Consider the following 8,428-nt stretch of genomic DNA (forward strand, 5'->3'; position numbering starts at 1 on the left):
TGAGCTATAGTTTAAACATACAGCATATCCTGTTTAGGACTTCACTTTAACAAGGCTGTGAAGTGGCAGCGCTAGTTATTTCTTTCAAATCAAATAAAAATCTAATAACATTTAAGGAACCTTTAGAGGCTTCTAAGTGTTTTCTGGAGGAAATACTCTTAAAGCTTTAAATGCCTATCTGATGAAAGCATTTGACCTTTTTGAGGATCATTATATTTAATCTAAAAAAAAGAAACAAGACTTTCTAGTCAGCTTTTTAACTTATAATGATCAATACTTCTCAAATCTATTTAAAAATCATGAGGTTTTCTGTGCAACATTTTACCCACTTAAGTTCTCATACATAATCAAACATTGTTTAAAAGTAAAAGTGACAACTTACAATCTGCAATGAAACCAGGTAGTGTAGCCTCCTTGTACTCATGCTGAAGACCGAGCAACAGATTCCTGAAAGAGAGGCCCAATTTCAAAGCGTCATATTGTGAAGTCAAATTTATTTTATGTTTGAGATATACAGCCTTTTAATAACAACTGAAGGCAACATACTTGAATGTGGTACTAAATGGCAGTAAGTCCCTGGAAAATACCTAACACTACAATTTTGTTTCCTTAGAATTTATTCAAAGGGTGTTTATGGACGCTGACCACAAATACATACCACCCTTTTTGGATTTTCTCTTTTTTTTTTTTTTGAAAAGCATGTATGATTTCTTTTTGCTTCACAATTACACCTTACTTATTGTTGGTTTGTCACTTAAAATTTCAATAAAATACATTCAAGATTGTGGTTGTAAATTTACACTATCAAAACCTGCGTGTCGTTTTCATGTCATAAATCTGCCGTTTTCAGAGTAAAAGTGAGGAGGAACAATGATCGGTATTTTAGGCAGGTATGGTATAATAAGTCAGCGTACAGCGATGAGAACAAAGCCTGAACCTCCAGGGAGCCCTCAGGGATTTTACATTGAGTGCTTCACATTTGAAGTATTCATTCACCTCGCCTTCTCTTTCATGGAAGCTGCATATACATAATTGATACACTGGATGTGTTGTTTTTACAAAGCCGTAAACAAGATATACACAATTTGTCATCCTTTTTCACACTCTTACCACCAACAGTAACTCCTAAGTTTCTCAAAGGAATTCTACGACTGATCTTGGTAAATTAGTTTATGCAGTGTGTAGCAAAAATGTTTTATAATGCATAATCTTTCTCACACGTTCTAACATTACGGCGACAACCTCAATATATTTTATTGATCTTTAATGTGACTGACTTACACAGCTGAGCTGCACAGTAGATCACATTGTAAACATTTTAAAACAAATATATAAATGCTTCAGTTTCCATTTGTATTCAGCCCCTTTCCACTTTCAACTTTTAGATGTGTCTCTGCTTCAACACACCTGAATCAAATCATCAGGACATTGGCAGGAATATGAAAAACTTGACTGCAAACTGAGGAAGTGATTCAGCCATCTTAAAACTGAAGGCCACTTGTCTTCAGCTCCAGTGATGTAGACCAAGGAACACAGCACAAGGTTACAGCTTCAGATAAATTTAAAGCAGGTCTAGCTTATTACACAACATCCAAGGCTTATAGTGCCTCTCCATTCAATCTGACTGAGCTTGAACTACGAGACGTAGAAGGAAGCATATCAGTTTCTAGATGTGCAAATATGGAGAAATATTCCCAACTGACTTGGGGATGGAAATACAATGCTTCTACAAGATTTTGACTCCCGAAACTGCTGCAACAACAAAACCACTGTCCAAAGTGGTGGAAGCAGAAACAAATTTTGCTTGTGGACTATGCCTACAAATTTGCACAAAAAAGACAAGAGAATTATCAGGGCAGAATTAATGCCATGAGGTTCTGGGGATCTACAACAAGCATGTGGTCAAGGTGCAGTTGCCTATAGGACATCCAATTAAATACATTGTTCACATCATTATGCCTGATAAGCAACATACCCACTTTGGGTTTCGTATTTATTATAAAACTGTTGGGAGTATGTTTAGCAATGCCTTTCACCATTTCCACTCTTTTTAGAAGTACTTGATGAAGTAGAAGATTTTTAACATGCATAACCATTAGAGGCTTCCCCATTTCTTTGAATTTTGAGTCTCTGTCTGAATCTTGCTTTTATTTTTCATTTTCTTCGCATGGCAGAATTTTAACGCCAGTTCAGGCAGTAGCGCATTGCAAAGTGAAGCTTGACTTTTTTTTTTACACAGCACTGCCTGAAGGCTCGGAAGCATAAACCTTCCTCCATCTTTAACTTTGAGAAACTCAGCCACTCTGGGATCCTCTTTTATACAGAATCTTTTTACAGACAACATGCTAGTTGACCTAAATAGCTGTGACACTTAATGTGTTTATTTTCTTTAACTTTTTCTAAACTTTTTCTAGGATTTTTGTAAAAAAAGAAAAAAAATCATCCTTTAAAAACTTGAAATAATTATGTATGTCAAAGAAGAGAGTGGCTCTTAGTTAAAAATCAACTGGAGCCAAGTTAGAAAGTGCTAAGTCTGCAGAATGAAACTATGCAAAACTTTAACCATAACTTTATTTTCTGTAACTTTTTCATGATATAATATAATAATCTTGTGTCTAATTGAAAATCATTTGAGTACAAATCTTTATATCAGAACATGCTGGGGAGTTAATTACACATCAGTCAGATTAATTCATGTTTTGTTATTTAGATAAAAGTTTATAATCTGTGAATAATTATGGTAATTCAAATGAAATAACAAGCACCTCAGCTATCCAGGCACTTCTATTAGAGGCGTTCCAGCCTTAGGTCAAGATGGTAATCAGCAAAGCTTCCTAAATACGGGGACATAATCAAAGTCATGATGTTTCTGCCTTTAAAGGCGTATTAAAGTGAAAACAGCTTTTAGAAATTGGAGTGTTCTTGCACTTGTTGATGTGTTCTGTTTCTCAGTCTGGGTTCGTTACATCGAGTTCTCAAAGTTTCCTGTGAACTTTGCTGTGTTATTTTTACTGACTAGTGAGTCTTTCGCTTTCTCAATGAACATCTGCTGTAAAGCTTTGGGTGAGTGTACCACACATCAAGAGGGTGACAAAACTGTATGTACTTCAATTGTGTATAACTGTTACTCATAAAAGTGGGCATTGCAGTGTTTCTTGAGTTTTCCAAATGTCTTTTAGGGCTTCAGTTTTTGTCTTCTGTGACTTGTTGTCACTTTTGAGTGTTTGTGAGGCAGAGACAGATAGCTAAGATTTAGCAAATCTATCAAATATCTTAAACATAACAATATTCTTAAAATTAAATTTCCTGCTTCGACTGAATTGCATTATTTTGACTTTGTAACACCACTCGGCTCCAGTTGGAGTATTGGTTTCTGTCTGTGCTTCACATCCCACAGGGCTCTGTGCTGCAAACTGAGCCAACTTTCCTGCTGAGTCCTGCCACTTCACAGCCCTGTTAAAATGATTTGCTGCCTGAATTGGTATAGCCCAATTTCAAGGCTGCCTCACAGGCCCAACTCTTCTGATTATTCAGATTATCAAAGTCCTGCCAAAATCAGAGGGGGCTGTGTGGAGGGAAATAAGTGTAAGAAGCTCTCAAAAAGGGGAAAGTATTTTCGAATTGGCTTCATGGACGCACTCAGGAGGTTAACACATTTTTAGTACACATTTTCTTATCCAAAAAAAAAAAACAGGTTGTGTTTTAGCATATGGGCTTTTATAGATGCTTTCCATCTACTTTCCTGTGTTTTTACTGTCTTTGTATGGGTGCAATGGAAAAAAAAATACCCTGTCATAATTATAGTCTTCTTAAGAGGCCAAAGCAATAAGAGCACTCAAAAATCCAGTGGGGAAACTGCATGTTCTGGTGTTTGTGGATGACTCAGAATATTGCGTAAATGTTAATTTGCTGTCACACCGTTTCCTTTTTTTATGCCACATGGTGGCATTTTGAAGAAACATTCATGTAGGTTTAACTGTGAGCAAATAAAGAAGGCTTAAGGAACATTAAGCCCTGTGATGCCTTTGAAGTGTGTTTGTTGCTTTTGATGGGTTCCCATTGTGAGGAGTTTGTGTAAGCTGGAGATTGATAAAGTGCAGTTCCCAGTGTCCTGCTGCAACATGACTGGGTAAAATACATTTATTTGATGTTGTCATCTTGTTTTAATCTTCTTTTTTTTTCAGAATCAAGACGTAACAAGCAATCTGGGAATTCAATGCTCATAGATTGTTACCAAGTAGCCAAATAAGTCACACAGACACAAATGAGTTACACAGACCTTACGTTTTCCTTTTTCTTTCAGGCATCATACATTCCTGCATTTTAGTAAATCATCTGCATAAGAGGGTCCAAGATTAAGAGATGTTATCTCTTATATACGAGTTAAAATTATGATTTTTTTTTTAGTGATGATTTGCATGTCTATTATGCAGAGCTTATAGCAAAAGTGGCCTTCATGTGGCAGGATATTTTAAAATGTCCAACAGATTTCTGGCATCCTGTATCAAATTATGGATGCTACACTGGCAAATATTTAAGACACCCATTTGGGAGCATCTTTTTCTAATTGTATGAGGCATTCTGACACCACTAAAATTAACATTTGATGCACATTATAATTATGGGGGTATTAAAGTGTATCAATAACAAGGTTTGTAATTTGGATGCAGTTTCATTTAAATATCTGTAGTCCTATAACTGCAGTCAAAGCATGTAACCTGTCAACCACAGCAAAGGTTACCAAGATATCTGTCAAACAGAGAGGAAATAGGACGAATGACATTTGTCTCACGGATTGACTTTGACTGGAGCACTTTTTATGGCCGCAGTTTGTATCCCGATGTGAGGTCAATCTCCTTCAGGTGTATTTTTAACCAAGTTTTGGCCTCAAACAGGTGAAGCTGCCTCAACTGTCAAACAGTGACAGCTGGTAATGACGGTTATTATTGCTGAAATCAAGCGAATACTTGATGAATATTTCTCCTGACCATTTTATTCGCAGGGATGAAATAAAGATAGCCTGGATAATGTAAATTGGATCTGTCCATTATGAGCCTGTTTAGCATTCCCACACAGCAATGAAGGAAATTGGCAGGGGCACACCAGTGTTTTTGTTGAGTCAACAATCCTCATTTCAATTTCTAATCCACTAAGAGTTGCCAAGGTCGTGATGGGTTTACATAATCTCCAAGATCTGTCACCACTATCACTACACTGAATGTACTGTACATTTGCACTCATAGGACTGATTCCTAGCATTATCATTTTTGTATAATCTGTGCCTTTACGATTATCTGAATTATTTTTCATGTTTGGACTGTGCAGCTCTGACAGAGCGTGTGCATGACCTGAAAGTGCTGCCTTGAAATGATACCCACAAGTTGCTATTTTTTAACTGTCATAAAAATGAAATACTGGAAATAGCAAACTATTGTTGTTTTCCAGGTCTTTTTATAGAGGCCATAAAAAGTACAATTGTTAATATAACTTAATTCAGTTTACTTATTTAGCATCAGTTCACAACAAAGATCATCTTAGTCCACTTTAAATGAAAAACAGATTGGGTTTATATACAGAAACATAGATTAAATCCATTCACAATATTTGAGTTGTGGCTGCATTTTAAAGCAACTCCTCAAGCACACCGCAGCATTGTGTGCTGTCATGGGAAAATTGAAAGAACACAACTAAGACACTAGGAACAGAGGTGTGGACCTCCACATGTTTAATTCATCCTTAGATACAGTTTATAGATGCCTGAATCTGCCACGTTCATCTCTTCAATTAATTATATGCAAGTATATGCAAACGTGAGAATGATCAGCGACGCTTTGTGCAAGGCCCTCACGAGAAACGTTTGAAAGAGAGAGCTACTTCCTTCCAAAGCTGGGTTTTATACCTCCCATGACATCACAGAGTTTCCTTCTTGAAACTCTTCGTCCTGCTGGTGGAACCAAAGTGGGTTAATGCAGTATATTGTTAAATCAATAGTTATACCACCCTCTTGTATTCAGTCCTTTGGGACTGGAGGTCCAACAGAGATCAGAACAGATTTCCCACAGTTTCTATTTTTGCCTTCTTCATCTTTTTCTTTATTCTTCCCACCTCCCTTTCCTGTAAGTGTCAGCCTTTTAGCTCTGGTGCCATTAAGCCGTTGGAGCTGAGAAACGCAATGGTCACACAAAATCCTCCACTGTTGTGTTTGTGTGCGAGCTCAAAGCAGAAACAGATAGCACCAGTCAGGCATACAAACCGATCGCGTTCTGTCATGGTCTTAGGTATATTTCTGACCCACATGCACAAACACCCTCAGGAAGTTCAAAGGAGCTTTGAAACAGTTTATTACAATATTGAGTAATAAATGGTGAGTGAGATGGGAGATTGGAGACCTAGACAACAGGATCACTGTGATCACATTCTATCATCACAGCAGTTGAAACTTTTAATTTCAAAAGAAAGTAAAAGTTGAGATGAAATAATGGCAAGGAACTGACGACTTACCGATGAAGACAATGATGGACACGAGGAAGGGGTGAGTGGAATTTGGTTTGCTCACTGATTGTTGATTGTTAGATTGTATGTATGGAGAGATTTGGAGCCTTGAGTCTTAAAGATGTGAAAACAGAGAGGTCAGAGGACGCTCTAGACTTGGAACGAGGAACGGAGAAGAAAGCTGGAGATTTGAGCATTAGCAAGTGTAACAAAGGAGGGCGGGCAGATGACTGACAGGAGGATAAAGATGATGATGAAGTAGAGCGTAGAGAATGCTGAAGGTAAGATGAATCCAATTGATATTGCAGGAAGCAGGAGTGAACCTTTGACTGAGGAAGTCCAGGTGATCTCAAGTTATGGTAGGAGGTAATCATTAAAGAGAAGCACACAAAGAGAAGTCAGAACCAGATAGCATGCACAGAGAACAAAAAACAACATGGAAACACGGAAGGCTTTGGTTACCACATAGGTTAAAATACAAAGTCGAAGAGTGTCTGACATCCAACTCCTCTTATTGTCCTACTGATGATCTTAAGGAGGAGCAGTCAGGAGCCGCCCACCAGTGGGGAACCAGCAGCTCTGGGTCTCCTCTGCGCCCTCTGGTGGTAAACTACGGCTCCAGGAGAAAACAGAGCAGCAGACAAAAACCCAGAGACCCAACAGATTCAGCTGACTCATTTGATTTCAGGCTTTATCAAGTATAGTCTCTATCTTCTGAGACCCAACAGGTGGAGAGCTTGAAACTAGAGTCTGTCTCATTTGCATTTACTCTCCTTACTTTGCTGTCAAAGTGTATGACTTTTTCTATTAAGTAAGCACTTTTTATCAATCTTCATTGCTGCTTGAGATTCACATGCTGTACTTCAATTATCCCCTTGGAGGAAAGTGATTTTACTTGGAATCCTATTACTTTTCCAACTTATCATTTTACGTGAGAATATTAATTTCTTGTTATGAGAGTAAACCAATTAGAAAACGAAGGAAGCCAACGATTCATCCAGGCGTGGATATTAATGCAGTGGAATTTAAGGCTCTATACGTTGTTCAATCATAGATTCTGAGTCAATCAGGAGATTAAATGTATTGGCAGATCATCCATTAGGAGGAACATAGCATCAGGATCAGACAATCCATTAGATGCTGTGTTGCTACAGTGTGCATAAGGGAGTGAAAGAAGTTCATGACTTAAAGGTGAACAAGCCAGTTGAGATCATTCTCCTGCGACAGACCACTCCTGCTCCTGCTCTCCACCCCCAAAACCAACTCATTGCATTCTCATTTCACACTTGATAGCAAATGGAGGGTGGGAGAAATTGGGTGGAGGAAGATGAGGTGTTGGGGGTGTGGGGGGTGCAACAGTTTTGGAAAGTGAAGAGCAGGAACAGGTCAAGATACTGAACAAGGGTTAAGCAGGGTCAGCGGTGGATAAATAAAAATACGAAATGGGTGAAGTAAAAAGCAGGATTTAGTTTAATATTAGATTTCTACCTCCAGTGGAATCATTAGTTTTCACACTGATTACCATATTGCATTATTGTGAAACATGATGGTGGCAGCATTAAGATAAATTAACACATTCGAGGGTCAGGGAAGCTTGTCAGAATTTAAGAGAAGATCAACTGTTTTCTTGAGTTCTAATGTAACTTTAACTAAAGAGATAAAAACATCGAATGGTTTGCTTATTGTTTTTTATTTTTATCCTTGTGCAGATCAGAATATTAGAGTCCAGCACGATCCAGGGAAGCAGTTCTTAAATTTAGAGAATCTTTTCATATATTTATCACGCTCAGAGAAAAAGTATAAATCAGTCCTAAAGTAATTGGGTGTAGTTCCCAATGTTACTCGTTTTGCTTTTTCATAATTGGTGACTATTGATTTTTCGAATACAAAATTAGAATGAAGAATTACCCTAATAATCTTTCTGCAAGGACTCTTT

The sequence above is a fragment of the Poecilia reticulata genome, linkage group LG9 (genome assembly GCF_000633615.1).
Source record: "Poecilia reticulata strain Guanapo linkage group LG9, Guppy_female_1.0+MT, whole genome shotgun sequence".
NCBI classification, from domain to species: Eukaryota; Metazoa; Chordata; class Actinopteri; order Cyprinodontiformes; family Poeciliidae; genus Poecilia; species Poecilia reticulata.